The sequence below is a fragment of the Sciurus carolinensis genome, chromosome 10, assembly GCF_902686445.1.
Source record: "Sciurus carolinensis chromosome 10, mSciCar1.2, whole genome shotgun sequence".
NCBI lineage: Eukaryota > Metazoa > Chordata > Mammalia > Rodentia > Sciuridae > Sciurus > Sciurus carolinensis.
Window position 1 is genome coordinate 52,504,479 of NC_062222.1, and position 16,850 is coordinate 52,521,328.

The window sequence follows — 16,850 nt, forward strand, 5'->3', positions numbered from 1 at the left end:
ACAGAATAAAAAACAAACTTCTCCAATACCTGGAGATTAAATAATACACTATTATATGATGAATGGATAGCAGAAGACATCAGGAGGGAAATAAAAAAATTCTTAGAAGTAAACGAGAACAAAGACACATCATATCAAAATCTCTGGGACACTATGAAAGCAGTACTTAGAGGAAGATTATTTCACGGGGCGCATTCAAAAAAAGAAGTAGAAATCAACAAATAAACGACTTAACACTACAGCTCAAAGCGCTAGAAAAAGAAGAGCAGATCAGTACCAAAAGTAGTAGAAGGACAGGAAATAGTTAAAATCAGAGCCGAAATCAATGAAATTGAAACAAAAGAAGCAATTGGAAAAATTAACAAAATAAATAGTTGGTTCTTTGAAAAAATAATAAAATTGATAAACCCTTAGCCACACTAACAAAGAGAAAGAGGGAGAAAACTCAAATTACTAAAATTCGGAATGAACAAGGAAACATCACAACAGACACGAGTGAAATACAAAACATAATTAGAAGCTATTTTGAAAATCTATACTCCAACAAAACAGAAAACCTCAAGACATCAACAAATTTCTAGAGACATATGAATTACCTAAACTGAATGAGGAGGACATACACAACTTAAATAAACCAATTTCAAGCAATGAAATAGAAGAGGTCATCAAAAGCCTACCAACAAAGAAAGTCCAGGACCAGATGGGTTCTCAGCCGAGTTCTACAAAACCTTTAAAGAAGAGCTCATTCCAATACTCCTCAAACTATTCCATGAAATAGAAGAGGAGGGAACCCTCGCAAACTCGTTCTATGAAGCCAATATCACCCTGATACCTAAACCAGAAAGAGATACATTGAGGAAAGAAAATTTCAGACCAATATCCTTAACGAACATCGACGCAAAAATTCTCAACAAAATTTTAGCAAATCGCATACAATTATATATTAAAAAGATAGTGCACCACGATCAAGTGGGTTTTATCCCAGGGATATAAGGTTGGTTCAACATTCGGAAATCAATAAATGTCATTCACCATATCAACAAACTTAAAGTTAAGAATCACATGATTATTTCAATAGATGCAGAAAAAGCATTCGATAAAATACAGCATCCCTTCATGCTCAAAACACTAGAAAAAATTGGGGTAGTGGGAACAGTCCTTAACATTATAAAGGCCATCTATGCTAAGCCCATGGCCAATATCATTCTAAATGGTGAAAAACTGAAAGCATTCCCCCTAAAAACTGGAACAAGGCAGGCACGCCCTCTTTTACCTCTTCTATTCAACATCGTCCTTGAAACTCTAGCCAGAGCAATTAGACAAACCAAAGAAATTAAAGGGATACGAATAGGAAAAGAAGAACTCAAACTATCCCTGTTCGCTGATGACATGATTATATATTTAGAGGAACCTGGAAATTCCACCGGAAAACTTTTAGAACTAATAAGTGAATTCAGTAAAGTAGCAGGTTACAAGATCAATGCTCATAAATCCAATGCATTTTTATACATAAGTGATGAATCTTCAGAAAGAGAAATTAGGAAAACTACCCCATTCACAATAGCATCGAAAAAAATAAAATACTTGGGAATCAATCTCACAAAAGAGGTGAAAGACCTCTACAATGAGAACTACAGAACACTAAAGAAAGAAATTAAAGAAAACCTTAGAAGATGGAAAGATCTCCCATGTTCCTAGATAGGCAGAATTAATATTGTCAAAATGGCTATACTACCTAAAGTGCTATACAGATTCAATGCAATTCCAATTAAAATCCCAATGATGTACCTTGCAGAAATAGAGCAAGCAATTATGAAATTCATCTGGAAGAATAAAAAACCTTGAATAGCTAAAGCAATCCTCAGTAGGAAGAGTGAAGCAGGGGGTATTGCAATACCAGATCTTCAACTGTACTACAAAGCAATAGTAACAAAACGGCATGGTATTGGTACCAAAATAGACAGGTAGATCAATGGTACAGAATAGAGGACATGGACACAAACCCAAATAAATATAATTTCTCATACTAGACAAAGGTTCCAAAAATATGCAATGGAGAAAAGATAGCCTCTTCAACAAATGGTGCTGGGAAAACTGGAAAACCATATGCAATAGAATGAAATTAAACCCCTATCTCTCACCCTACACAAAACTCAACTCAAAATGGAACAAGGACCTCAGAATCACACCAGAGACCCTGAATCTTATAGAAGAAAAAGTAGGTAGAAATCTTCAACTTGTTGGCTTAGGATCAGACTTTCTTAACAGGACTCCCATAGCACAAGAAATAAAAGCAAGAATCAACAACTGGGATAGATTCAAACTAAAAAGCTTTCTCTCAGCAAAGGAAACTATCAGAAATGTGAAGAGAGAGCCTCGAGTGGGAGAATATCTTTGCCAACCATACCTCAGATAGAGCTCTATCTTCCAGAATCTATAAAGAACTCAAAAAACTCTACACGAAGAATACAAATAATCCAATCAACAAATGGGCTAAGGAAATGAACAGACACTTCACAGAAGAAGATGTACAAGCAATCAACAGATATATGAAAAAATGGTTCAACATCCCTAGTAATAAGGGAAATGCAAATCAAAACTACCCTAAGATTTCATCTCACCCCAATAGAATGGCGATTATCAAGAACACAAGCAACAATAGGTGTTGGCGAGGATGTGGTGAAAAAGGAACACTCATACATTGCTGGTGGGGTTGCAAATTAGTGCAGCCACTCTGGAAAGCAGTGTGGAGATTCCTCAGAAAGCTTGGAATGGAAACACCATTTGACCCAGCTATCCCACTCCTCAGCCTATACCCAAAGGACTTAAAATCAGCATACTACAGAGATACAGCCACATCAATGTTCATTGCTGCTCAATTCACCATAGCCAGATTGTGGAACCAACCTAGATGCCCTTCAGTTGATGAATGGATAAAGAAACTGTGGCATATATATATACAATGGAATATTACTCCGCAATGAAGAATGATAAAATTATGGCATTTACAGGCAAATGGATGAAATTGGAGAATATCATGCTAAGTGAGATAAGCCAATCTCAAAAAACTAAAGGACGAATGATCTTGCTGATAAGCGGATGAGGACATATAATGGGGGGTGGGAGGGGTTAGCATTTGGTTTAGCATTAGGTTTAGGGTTAGGGATAAGGAGAGTGGTAAGAATGAAGGAAAGAAGGACTGTATAGAGGGGAAAGAGGGTGGGAGGGGTGGGGGGGAAGGAAAAAAATAATCAAACATCATTGCCCTATGTAAACGTGTGATTACACAAATGGTATGCCTTGATTCTATGTACAAATAGAGAAACAACATGTATCCCATTTGTATACAATAATAAAAAAAATTATTAATGGTTAATACTTTATCTTATTTAGGTATTAAAAGTACAGTCTTAATTCATTCATCATAGCAATCAAAACATTTGCAGGGCATGCATGCAAAATTTTACATAAATAACAGTAATAAAACAGTCTGATTCTAAAGATTTTGGCTGCAGGTGTTGTCCAATTTCATGTTTCAAGAAAATTATTAACAGAATTTGCACACACTGAAACCTGTTTTTTCTATTGACTTTGATAATAAAATTAGAGATATGTTCCTTAGAATGTTCATAATGAGGAAAGCAATTCATTTTTAAATTAAAATTTTTAAAAAGCAAAGTAATATGGAGTTTTTAAAAATATTTTTTGTTGTAGATGGACACAGTACCTTTATAGTATTTATTATATTGAACCCAGGGCCTCACACATTCTAGGCAAGCCAAAACCTCAGCCTGGAGTTAAACAGAATTTTTTAATTACTCAAATAATACATGGCTGATGTAATACAGCTAGAAGATGTAGCTAAACAAAAAAAAAAAAAGAAAATTCTTAATTCACTGTGTTAACACTTTATACTTTTTTTTTTTTTTTTTTGGTGTTGGTACCAGAGATCAAAGATTAGCACTTGTGCATGCTAGGCAAGTGCTTTACCACTGAGTTACATCCCCAGCCCCATTATACTTTGTTTTATACACACATCCCATTATACTTTGTTTTGTACGTAGAGATGTATTGTACAAACACTAACGTACTTAGTATTTCCTAGACACTATCAAGCTCTTTACAAATAATAATTCAGTGTTTTAAGTTATTTAATCCTCATAATGACCCCACGAGTTAGATATTAGTAATTTCATTTTACAGAAACTAAGGCCACAACACAGTAAAAACAGACCTGGGTTTGAACCCAGTCAGTAATTGGCAGAGCTAATACTCAAATCCAATCTCTTTAACAATCTCATGAAACATACTGGCTGGTATGAACAATGATAACAAAATCTCAGTGCAAAATAAAATATAAAATAAATCAAACGCAAATTACAGCATGCTTAGAAATAATTGATAAAGTGAACACTATATTTCAAAATGTGATATATGTAGGTGTGTAACGAGGGAAAGTTGCCTTAATTACAGTAATGCAATGATGGTGTGATAGGTAGAATGCACCCTGAAGATGCCAGCACCCTACTCCTGGAATCTTTGACTATGATATGACACTGCAAAAGGAGTTTTGCCTGCTCAATAAAAGTTACAGATCTTAAAATAGATTATCATGGATTATCTACACAAGATCAACCTAATTACAAGCCCTTAAAGCAGAGAACTTCCTCTGGCTGGAAGCAAAAGATAATGACAGAAGGGAAAAATCAGAGGAATTCAGTCTGAGAAGGACACAGTGCACCGCTGCTTGCTTGAAGATAACTTGACAAGGAATGCAAGTGACCTTTAAGCTAAGAGATGTTCTGAGGTTACAGTCACAAAGAAAATGGGGACCTAAGCCCTCTGACCACAGAGAATTAAATTCAGCCAGTGAATTTTCCTTAGTTAGATAAACAATTTTAAAACTACAAAATTTGTACTTGGTGCTGAAACCATACAGTTTTTCCCATTAGAATCTAGCAGGTTTACTCTGTTAATTTCCTGTTGTTAATATAACAAATTGTCACAACATTAGCAGCTTAAAAACAGGACAAATTGGGTTGGGTTGTGGCTCAGTGGTAGTGTGCCTAATATGTGTGAGGTCCTGGGTTTGATCCTCAGCACCACATTAAAAAAATAATATAAAGGTATTGTGTCCTCCTACAAATATACAGGACAAAGTTATACTTGTACATAAAAGGACAAATTATTCTCTTACTATTTTGAAGGCCAGAATAGTAAATAAAGTTTCCTCTGGAGACTATAGGGAAATCTGTTTCTTTGACTTTCCCAGCTTCTAGAAGCCACCTGCATTCCTTGGCAACTTGTCTTCTCCCTCCATCTTCAAAGCATGCCCCTTCAGCTTTGCTTTCACACCACATCTTTTTCCTCTGCCTTTGACCTGCTTGTTTCTTTCCCTCTTAATAAGGACCCATGTGAGTAGATTGGGCCCAACTATCAAGATATTAATGAAATAATAAATTCAGTGAATAAATTCAATCTCATGGACTTGGATAAGGAGCAAATGAGCTAAAAGATGTGCATGCAAAAGCAGAATGTATACCACAATGTAGTATATGAAAAACTCATGATAATAGTATTGTGCTTTTTTCCATATATTTTTATTGGTGTGTTATACTTGTACATAATGATGGGATTTGTTACATATGCATACCTGTAGTCAACATAACAATATAAATTTGGTCAGTATCATTTCCCAGCATTTCCCCTTTCCCTTCCCTGGTCCCTTTACCAACATCCCTTAGATTTTCATGAGATTTACCCCAAGCTTCTTTTCCTTTTTCCTCTCCACTCCCACATAAGAGAGAAAATATGTGACCCTTGACCTTCCGAGTCTGGTTTGTTTCCCTTAACATAATGTTCTTAGATTCTATCCATTTACCTGCAAATGATACAATTTCATTTTTCTTTATGTCTGAATAAAAACTTCTTTGTGCTTAGGTATCACATTTTATTTATCCATTTATCTGTTGATAGACACCTACACTGTTTCCATAGTTTGGCTATTATGAATTGTGCTACTGTAACATGGGTATGCATGTACCTCTATATTTTGATGACTTTAATTCTTTAGGATAAATAATATCAAGGAATGGTACAGCTGTGTCCAATAGTGATTCTATTCCTAGTCTTTTGAGGAATCTTTATACTGATTTCCACAGTGGTTGTACTAATTGAAAACCTCACCACCAGTGTAAAGTGTTCCTTTTTCTCCACATCTTCACCAGCATTTATTCTTGTTTGTATTCTTGAGGCTGCCATTCTGACTAGAGTAAGATGAAATCTCACTGTGGTTTTGATTTGCATTTCCTTAATTGCTAATGATGTTGGACATTTTTTCATTTGTATTTCTTCCTTGAAGGAGTGTCTGTTTAATTCATTTGTTCCTTTATTAATTGGGCCATTTGTCTTTTGGGTGTTAGGTTTTCTGAGTTCTTTATATATTCTGGATATTAATCCTCTGTCAAAAGAGTAGCCAGCAAAGATTTTCTCCCATTCTATAAGTTCTTTCTTCACATTCTTGTTTCCTTTGCTGTATGGAAGTTTTTAATTTTGATGCCATCTCATTTATTAATTCTTGGCATTATTTCCTGAGACTTGAGTGGTTTTATTGAGAAAGTAGTTCCTGTGCCTATATGTTAAGAGTGTTGGCCCTGTATTTTTTCTAGTAGTTGCATAGTTTATTTTTTAATTTCTAGGTCTTTGATGCATCTTGAGTTGATTTTTGTGCAGGGTGTGAGATAAGAATCTATTCTCTTCTATTCTCTTTCTTCTTCATATGAAACCCAGTTTTCCCCAGCACCATTTGTAAAAAGGCTGTATTTATCAGATTCATTCCACTGTGTTCCCTATTCCTATCCCCTCTCCCTTACCATCATTCCCTTTCACCACAGTTGGATCTCCACATCATGTACATCCACAAGATTGGGATTCTAATTAGATAGAATATATATTCCAGTGTTGCATAAATATGTCAGAATTGACTATTGTCCTGTATAACTAAAAAGAACAAATATTTTTAAAAAGACTGAATTTTCTCCAATGTAAATTTTTGGCCCTTCGTCAAGGATTGGATGATTCTATCTGAGACTGTCCTGTCCTCTGTACACTGTCTCAAAAAAATAAAAAAATAAAAAAACTAAGGAATAAATCTAACCAAGGAGGTGAAAGAGCTCTACAATGAACACTACAGGAACATTGAAAGAAGACAGAAAAAGATGAAAATACCTCTCATGTTAGTGGGTAGGAAAATAATAATTAAAGTGACCATACTACTAAATGGTAATATACAGATTCAGTGCAATCCCCATCAAAATACCAATGACATTCTTCACAAAACTAGAAAAATAGTCGTAAAATTCAGTTGCAAGAATAAAAGACCCAGAATAGTCAAAGCAATGCTAGTGCATTCTTATTACTTAGATATTTCTTTTTCTGAGATTTATTGGATTATCAAAGAACTTAAGAGTGAAAATCATATGTGAAAATGTCCTAAGAAGTAAGTTTTGTACTTTTACTGCTTGGATTCACAATTAAAGCAAGTCACTTATCTATCAGAGCTTCAGTTATTCATCTTTGAATTGGTCTACTATAATTAGTGAGTTGGTAATACTATAAATATTTATAATATTTAATTCATGGAGATATTTTGACCACTAAAGCCTCACATGTAAAAATGGCACAAAATATGTCCTAAATAAAGGTTAACCATACTTTCTAGTTCATCATACTAACAAACTAATAACAGTAGCATTTCTCAGATTTGTTGGGGAGCTCTAGATTTGCTCCAATTACTTTGGAGCCAAGAAAAGTGTAAGGGGAGGATCAGGACAACTACATGCATCCCTTAAAACTTCACCATTCTGCCCTTACCTGCTCTGAAAGTTGAAACACATTGCAAGAATAATATTTTCTGTCACTTGAAATTTCCAGGAAAAATTGAATGTCATTCAAAAGACGGCAATTTTCTCATTTTTTTTTAATCAGAAAAAAAAATCTTAAAACCTACTTATTTATCTTTGTACTACAATTTGGTTTTTTAAATTTTTTTGATGTTAATAGGCCTTTATTTATTTATTATTTGCAGTGCTGAGAATCAAACCCAGCACCTCACACATGCTAGCAAGCATTCTGCCACTGAGCGACAACGCCAGCCCCAAAATTTAAGTTTTAATATATTTAATTTACACAGCCAACACAGAAGTCAGCTAATGATCCAGGTACCCTTGATAAGCTTTCACACACTGATTATTTCTACCATATACACATTCATTCAGCAAAATTCATCAGAAAGAATTACCTTGAGCAAAGTTTATCCTCAATATTGTTGAGTCACTTAAATGGTAAAGTGAGACTAAATCTCTCTTCATTTGTCTGAGACCTTAAGATGATGATGGATTACAGATATGAAAGTCAAGCACTAGATTAAAAATAAAAGAATTTCAAAGTGTGTGTTCCAAAACTTCTTCACTTGAGATTTTTACCGTTTTAAAGAACTTTTCTTTGGAAGAATACAAGAAGATAAGATGGGTGAAAATATTTATGACAGAAGTAATATTATGTACTCACTACAGAATATTGTTCTCCTGACACATGGGGAAGGCACAATTTCCAACTTAGATTGGAAGGAACAAGATCCAGTGTCACCTAACAAAATTGTTAAAATGGAGGTGGAAGGAATTTAAGCTACCTGTAGACCAGAGTGTGGCCCTGGACTCTTCTATAACAATTTTGAAAACCACATGATTCTGATACTAATGTGGTATAATGGAAAAGTCCCAGATTTCTGGGTTACCACTCAGGAAGAGTCAACAAGAGCTAACTGATCTGCATCAGATGTGATAGAAAAAAATTTACATGTGTTGTGTGTGTGTGTGTGTGTTTATATATATAAATGCAAAATCAGAAAAGTGTAAAAAATCTTAAGTACAGTTTCATTGAATTTTCACAAAGTGAAAGAACTCAAGTAAATAATACACAGATAAAGGAAAATAATTTGTCAGCTTTCTAAAAGCCCCTAATCCCATCCAGTCTCATCTTTGCCTGTTCCAACTCCATGTGAATCAGTGCCATCCCCCAAAGGTTGAATCATTTTGACTTATAATGCATATATTAACTTTGATTAGTATTGCATATTTTATAAAAGGTATCATATAGCACATTTGTGTGTCTGGATTATTTTTTATAACATATATGAAATTCATCTATTCTGTTGCATTAATGCATCTCAATTCTATATAGCATCTCTATGTATGAATGTAATATTTTTCCATCTGCTATGCATGAGCATTTGTGTTATTGCCATTTCTAGCTACCATTCATAAAGTGTCTACATGCCTTCTCAAGATCACATGTACAGGATTGGGGATAGAGCTCAGTGGTAGAATGAAAGGCTCTGGGTTCAATCCCTAGAAGGGGGAAAGGGAGGAAGAGGAGGAAGAGGAGGAAGAGGAGGAAGAGGAAGAAGAGGAAGAAGAGGAAGGAGGAGGAGGAGGAGGAGGCAAAGGAAGTGGAGGAGGAAGGAAGGGGAAGGGAGGAGGGAGGGGGAAAGAGGGAAAAACATATATGTGCAAATTTCTATTAGCAATATAAGAAAGAAATAAATCTGTTCAATTTTAATGAATATGGCCCAATAATTTTTCAAGTAATATCACCAAATTGCATTCCCAGCAGTCTTTTACAAACTCACCAACCATTAGTATTTGCTATCTTTTAATTTTACTATTTCATTGGCTATATAGTGGTATTGCATTATGGTTTTTTTTTTGCACTTCCCTGAGAACTAATTAATCAAGTTTCCTAATCATATTGATCATTTAAGCAGGAAATATTAGGAAATGTAAAAGGTCTATTAAAATTTCCTAATAAATTTTAAAAGGAAAACAGCGAAAGTAAAATAAAATTTTATTGCATTAAACTTGCAAAACATGCTTTCTTAAAGTTGTTTACATAAATATAGCAACCATTAATAATAATAGCATTCATTCTGAAAGAAAGGATTGCCACTAAACATATAATGATTTATTAATTATTTGACCCTATCTCATTCCTTTCTATGCCCCTATATCTTCTTTGTGGAATGGAGACATTTCCCCTGTGCCATTATATATGTGTAACTTCTGATTTTTATATGAGCTCATATTGAGAGATTGCCTTGAATCTCCAAGGAGACTTTGTACTTGAACTTTTAGGCAATGCTGGAACTGTTCAGATTATGGGGTTCTTGGAAATTGATTAAATGTATTTTGCATTAGGGCATGAGCTACTGGAGTCCAGGGTTGGAATGTTATGGTTAACACATGAGATATCCCCCAAAAGCTCTTGTGAGAGAAAAATGCAAGAATATTCAGAGGTGAAACAATTAGATTATGAGTATGAGCTAATCAGTGGATTAATGTATTGATATGGATTAACTGTCAGTAACTGTGGGCAGGTAAGATGCTGCTGGAGGAAATAGGTCACTGCAGGGTGGGTGGTGGTGTCTTTGGTTTATGTTTTGTCCCTGGTAAGCAGAGTTCATAGAGAGTGCAAGCTCACTCTCCCTGTCCCTATCTCCTTCTGCTTGCCATATGCCGACCTACCTTCTTCCACCACACCCTTCAGCCATGCTGTTCTACTCCCTTTGGGCCTAGAGCTATGGAGTTAGCTGACTATGTACTGAACCTCTGAAACCATGGGCCAGAACTAACTTTTCTCTTCTATGTTGCTCTTGTCAGGTATTTTGGTCATAGTGATGAAAAAGTTGACTTAAACACTGCCTTTTAATGAGGACCTACTAAATAAGTTCAGAAACTTAGGATGAAGGACTTGGGGAAAGTCTATGGGGGCATTCAGAGCTTTCCAGCTATTTTATCCCAAATAAACAGGTTTTGAAATGAAGTGCTATGTCTAAGAATGCTTACGTTTTTCCTCTCACACCCTAATGGTAATTTGGATAGAGAGTATATAAATAAACACTTTCCATTAGAAGTAAACACTTAAAATGTGAAGTTTTCCTATGAGCCTACCAATTAGGAAAAGATTTTAACTAAGGTGTTCAGAGTTGCTCCTTCAAGTCTATTAAAAGCAAAAACAAGGAGGGCTTCCAGTTTCCGATTTGACACATAAGGGATGTGGAAGTTTTCCTCTCCATTTTAACAAATGAAAAGCCTGAGAGAAATGAGAATTCAACAACTCTTCCTAGATATGTAAAAAAGTTTAGATCATAGGAAAAACCATTGCCCCCAAATTGGAAAGATAGACATCAAAGAAAATCATAACTTCCTGGAGCAGGAACTTCTACCTCTATGTGAACCAGTAACAGGGTGAACTGTAATTGGAGAACTAGTGGAGAATCCATGTAACAACACTGAGAGTTTAAAGTCATAACTATCATGGGGTTGTTTAGTCAGCTTTTCACCACTGTGACTAAAAGACTGAATCAACACAATTATAGAGTAGGAAAAGTTTATTTGGGGGCTCACGGTTTCAGAGGTCTCAGTCCAATAGATAGCAGTCTCCATTCCTGGGGCTCAAAGTGAGGTAGTACATCATAGAAGAAGAGTGCGGTGGAGGGAAGCAGTTCACATGTTCATCAGAAAACAGTAAGAGACTCGCCTTGCCAGATACAAATATATATCCAAAGCCAAGCCCCCCAATGCCTTATCTCCTCTAGCCACACCCTACCTGCCTTCAATTACCACTCAATTGATTCCATCAGGTGACTAATTCACTGATTAGGTTAAGGCTCTTCTAACTCAATCAATTCTTCTCTGAACCATCTTGCATTGTCTTACATGTGAGCTTTTGGGGAACACCACACATCTAACCATAATAGGGGTCCTATGCTTTTGGACTTTTACCTTCAGAAGCTTGACCAGATTCTCAGAGTATTTAAGGAAAATTTCCTCATACTGTTTTCAGAGCAGGGAAGCCTGAAACATTTTTAAGCTCATTAAACACTCTCTGTTTAATGAGATCTGCCTCCAGGAGAGTTTATTTAACCAGAGTCAAACCTGATCATGTTTTATCATAGCCTATAAGACCTGAGGGAAGGAAAATATTCACCTTCAGGCTGCTTAAGTCATCTTGTACCACTCAAAGGGGAAAAGAAAAAACTGAGAAACACACGTGAAGTTTACAGCTCAGAGACATGGGGTCACTAATCATTAGCCTACAGAATGCTTCTCCCTCTTCCTCCACACTTACCATTACATTACTAGAAGCCTATTTGCAACAGTTCATTTTATCCCATATATATAATATCTAGTTATCAAGTAAAAATTATAAGGGATAAATATGCTGTGAAATAAATCAAGCATATTTACAGTGCCAGAAAGTAGTGATCAAAGCTAAAAGTCAACTGTGTTGAATAAACCTAACAATCAAATTTCCCACTCCACTCCCACAGCTCTCAGTGTGATTTTAAAGGAGAAATGCTTTGAAAATAAAGGGGAGTTCTATGAAGATAAAAAAAATTACAAAGTATACTAAAATGCAAAAAGCACAGGTTAAAGAGACATCAAGCAGAGATGTTACAATATCATACCAGAAATTTAAAACAACGATTAAAATGCTAAGGCATTTATAGATAGATGGTGGTTCACGAAGCATTTTTCCTCTCATGGAAAGGAAAACAGAGAATAAACAATTACTACTTAGCTACAGTATTTGAGAGAGTACGCTGGAATCTGGTGATGATGTGGCAGAGATGCCAAGAAGCACAGAGACTCTAGATGATGTAAGAAAGAAGGTAAGGAAGAACTCTGCATCTACTGCCCCATCTCCCCATTTAGGATCAGTCTAATATCAAGAGGGATTTTCTACAGTGGGGAAAAGTCAAGAAGGAGGCCCAAGCAGCTCCCCATCATGACATAGACAATTAAAATCTTTTCTGCTGGAGAATCCTGCAGCTTCCACAATTCCTCATTGCAATATAGGGAGCTTCCATAGAGCTCACACCACTCAAGAGGAGCCTATTTACATTTTTCTGTCTTCCATCCAGGCTGCTGCTGCATGTACAGCTTGAGACTACACTCACCTGTGGCCCAAGGAAAGCACTAGTCCACCATCCACTACAGCTGTGCAGGATGACCTGCTGTGTCCATAGTCTGGTGGTATTAGGTGTTAAGAGTTTGACTGCCAAGCTTAAAGACATAGAGAATTCAACATATAGACAGAGAAAAACATCAAATCACATGTAAGGGAATTCTTATCAGACTAACAAAAGACTTATCAGCAGGAACATTACAGGCCAAAAGAGTTTCGGAATGATGTATTTAAACCCTGAATAAAAAAATAAAAATGTCAACAAACAATATTATATCCATCAAAACTACTCTTCAGAAAATAATGAGAGAAAAAAAGAACTTTTCTGTGTAAGCAAATGCTAAGGGAATTCATCACCGTTACTCCAAACTTACAAGAAATATTTAAGGTAGTCTTATATTAGAAATAAATGGATAACTTTCATTAAAATACATCAAAGAATATAAATCACTAGTAGAACCATTGTCAAAAGAGAAAGAATCAAATACTTTCAATACAACATAACACTGAACCACTAAGATAAACAGTAAGAGAAGAAAAAAAGCAGAGGATATACAAAACAATCAGAAAAAAAAATTACAAAACAATAGCACTAAGTTCTTACCCCACAATAATATTCTAGATTGCAGATTAAATTCCTCAGATATAAGATATAGACTGGGTGAACATATTAAAAAAATGAGGATATGACTATAAGAATATATATACTGCCTACAAGAAATTCACTTTACTGGTAGAGACTCACAGAGACTGGAAATAAAGTGATGATAAAACGATACTCCATGCAAATGAACACTAACGTCAAAAAGATACCTTCATTCTCATTTATTGCACAATAGCTAGGATGTGGAATCAACCAAGTATCCATCAAGACATAACGATAAGGAAAATGTGATCTTTATACACAATGCAATATTATTCAGTCACATAAAAGAGATTGAAATGCTGTAGCTTATGGCAATATTTATGAAACTGGAGGAAATGATATTAGAGGAATAAGGAAAATACTGCATGTTCTTACTCATATATAGAAACTAAAATAGTTAATTTCATAAAAGAAGAGAGTAGACTAGTGTTCTCTAGGGTTTAGGAAGCATAGGTGGAGGTTATATAGAAAGAAGTCAGATAATGAATTAAATATAATTTTACAGAGAAATAAATACAGTGTTCTGTAGCACAAAGGGTAATTATAGTTCACAACACTTTATTAAATGTCTTAAAATAACAGGGAGAAATTTAAAGGTTACCAACACAAAGAAATGTTAATTGCCCATATTTTATCATTAGACTTTGTATATGTGTATCAAATTATCACACTTTACCCCATAAATATGTACAAATGGTATGTGTTAGGGAAGCCATCATAATTTTACCAAAAAAAAAAAAAAAAAAATCACCCAAAGACACCTTTATAGAACAAACTCAAAGAATTTGTCTCCTGTTGTGGGATCATGAACAAGGAGCTGCCATCTTTTAATTCTTATTTACCACAAAATATTTTGGAAAGTTACACCAATAGGACTTCACTCTTGGAAAAGTAGAGCCCTGTAGTCCAAATCATATGGGAAAGCTCTTTTTCAGTAGGAACTTGGATCTTCTCCTAAATAAAAATTTAGTTCCATCTCAAACATGCAAAGGAGAAACATGCTTCATGGCACAAAAATCAGGAATAATATTAGACATATCAATGTATTTATTTTAATTCTCAATAGAGAATTTTTTAAAGCACTGAAATTATTCTGTGTAATACTATAATTATGGGTAGATATCACACATTTATCCAAACCCAAAAAATATACAACCCCAAGAGGGAACTCCAAACTATGGATTTCAAATGATGATGTGTGTCAATGTATGTTCATCAGTTTTACCAAAGGTACCACACTAGTGTGGTATACTGATAAAGGGGGAGCCAAAGAATTTGTCAGAGTGGGATAAGTGGGAAATTTCTGTACTTTCCTTTCAATTTTGCCATGAAACTGAAACTTTTCTAAAATTAAAAAAAATACTTTTAAAATAAAGAAATGGCAAACACAATTTCCTATAGTAGAAACTGAGGTCTGCTATAAACCCCTCTGTCTCTTAAAATTCACTGACAGACTCCAGCACACAGCAGTCTCCTATGCTTTGTAATTCCTTCGTCCTAAAACCTGATGAAATTTCATATCCTTTCAGCTAGGATTAGACTTCTCGTTATTTATGTGCAACTTTAAAGTACTAGCAAAGTATCAACATCAAATATATTAAATCACTGTAGACCTAAGTTAAATCATATTTTCCAGAGCTAAGAATAGAAAAAAACAAGTATAAAATATTTAAGTTTTTGTAGGTATTTATAGGAAAACTATTCAGTGGGAAGAAACTGTTCTTATTTTTTAAAGTTAAAAATAGCAAATTTCACTTGTTATGGCTTTCTTCCTGTTTAATTCACTTATGTACGTAGGTCAATGATAACACTGAGGCTGTGAAGTTTTGGATAGGTATCCAACTGTATTGATCTTGACAAGTTGAGGTGTTGAAAACAATTCAATAAGAGAGAAAGCGTGAGCATGTGAAAGCTAGAAGAATTAGTCATGGCTTAGGCTAAAACTCCATTTTCTTTTATACCCTATATCATCATCCAATAGAGCTGTGAAGGATTTGACATTTAAATCCAATTAATTAGCAGATTAAAATCTAAATCAAAAGAAGCAAGTCATTGTATATGTTGTTTTTTTTAATATCCAGATATTGTTGGTAATTTACACACATTATTTTATATGTTTGCTGGCCATTCTTATATCTTTTGTTGAAAGTTGTCGGGGTTTCCAGGACCCCCAGCCTTGGGCACGGTCAAGATGGCGCCTGACGCTGAGCCAAAAGCGGCCAACTATACAGTAAACAACCAGCGAATTCCAATGATTGGCTAGTTAACGATGTGATTAGAGCATGCCCCCCTCGTGTACCTATTCTATGCTTGCAGCTGTCCGCGGTTTACCTCGTGTGCTCTCCCCTGATTGGTTGAAGTGTATATAAGCCTGGTGGGTGGGAGAGTAAGGGAGGCAGAAGCTGAAGCTGGGGGCGGAAGAAGCGGGGCGGAAGAAGCTGAGGGCGGAAGAAGCTGAGGGCGGAAGAAGCTGAGGGCGGAAGAAGCTGAGGGCGGAAGAAGCTGGGAGTGCGCAGAAGCTGAGAGAAGAAGCTGAGAGAAGAGAAGCTGGGAGTGCGCGGAAGCTGGGAGTAAGAGAAGTGTAGGAGAGGGACTGTGCATAATAAACTTCCAAAGCTTCAGACGTTTGTCGTGTCTCTCTCTGCGGCCAGAGGGAACGCGATAGAAAGTATGCTTAGTTATTTTGCACATTTATTCATTGAGTTGTGGGGGGTTTTGAGGGGGAATGTTAGGTTTTTTTGAGTTTTTAATATATTCTGGCTATTAATACCTTACCTGAGGAGCAAGTGGCAAAGATCTTCTCCCATTTCGTAGGCTCCCCCTTAGTACTTTTGATATTTTCCCTTGCTTTGCAGATTTTAATCTGGTGCCATCCCACTTATTGATTTTTGGTTTAATTTCTTGTGCTTTAGGAGTCTTGTTAAGGAAGTTTTTGGTTCCTGGAGCAATATGTTAGAGTGTTGGGCCTACATTTTCTTCCAGCAGTTGCAGAATTGCTGGTCTGATTCTTAGGTCTTTGATTCACTTCAAGTTGACTTTTGTGCAAAGTGAAAGATAGTGGTCAAGTTTCACTCTTTTAAATATGGATTTTCCATTTTTCCGGCACCATTTGTTGAAAAGGATATCTGTCCTCCAAAGTATGCTTTTGGCACCTTTGTCTAGTATCAGGTAACTGTAT

The 16,850-nt window shown here is 35.6% G+C and overlaps 1 pseudogene; it reads right to left on the reverse strand.

Annotated features, from left to right (window-relative positions):
* Nucleotides 1-16,479, reverse strand: part of LOC124994187 (holocytochrome c-type synthase-like) — a 173,318-nt pseudogene extending 156,839 nt beyond the window's left edge.
* Nucleotides 16,480-16,850: the final 371 nt, after the last annotated feature.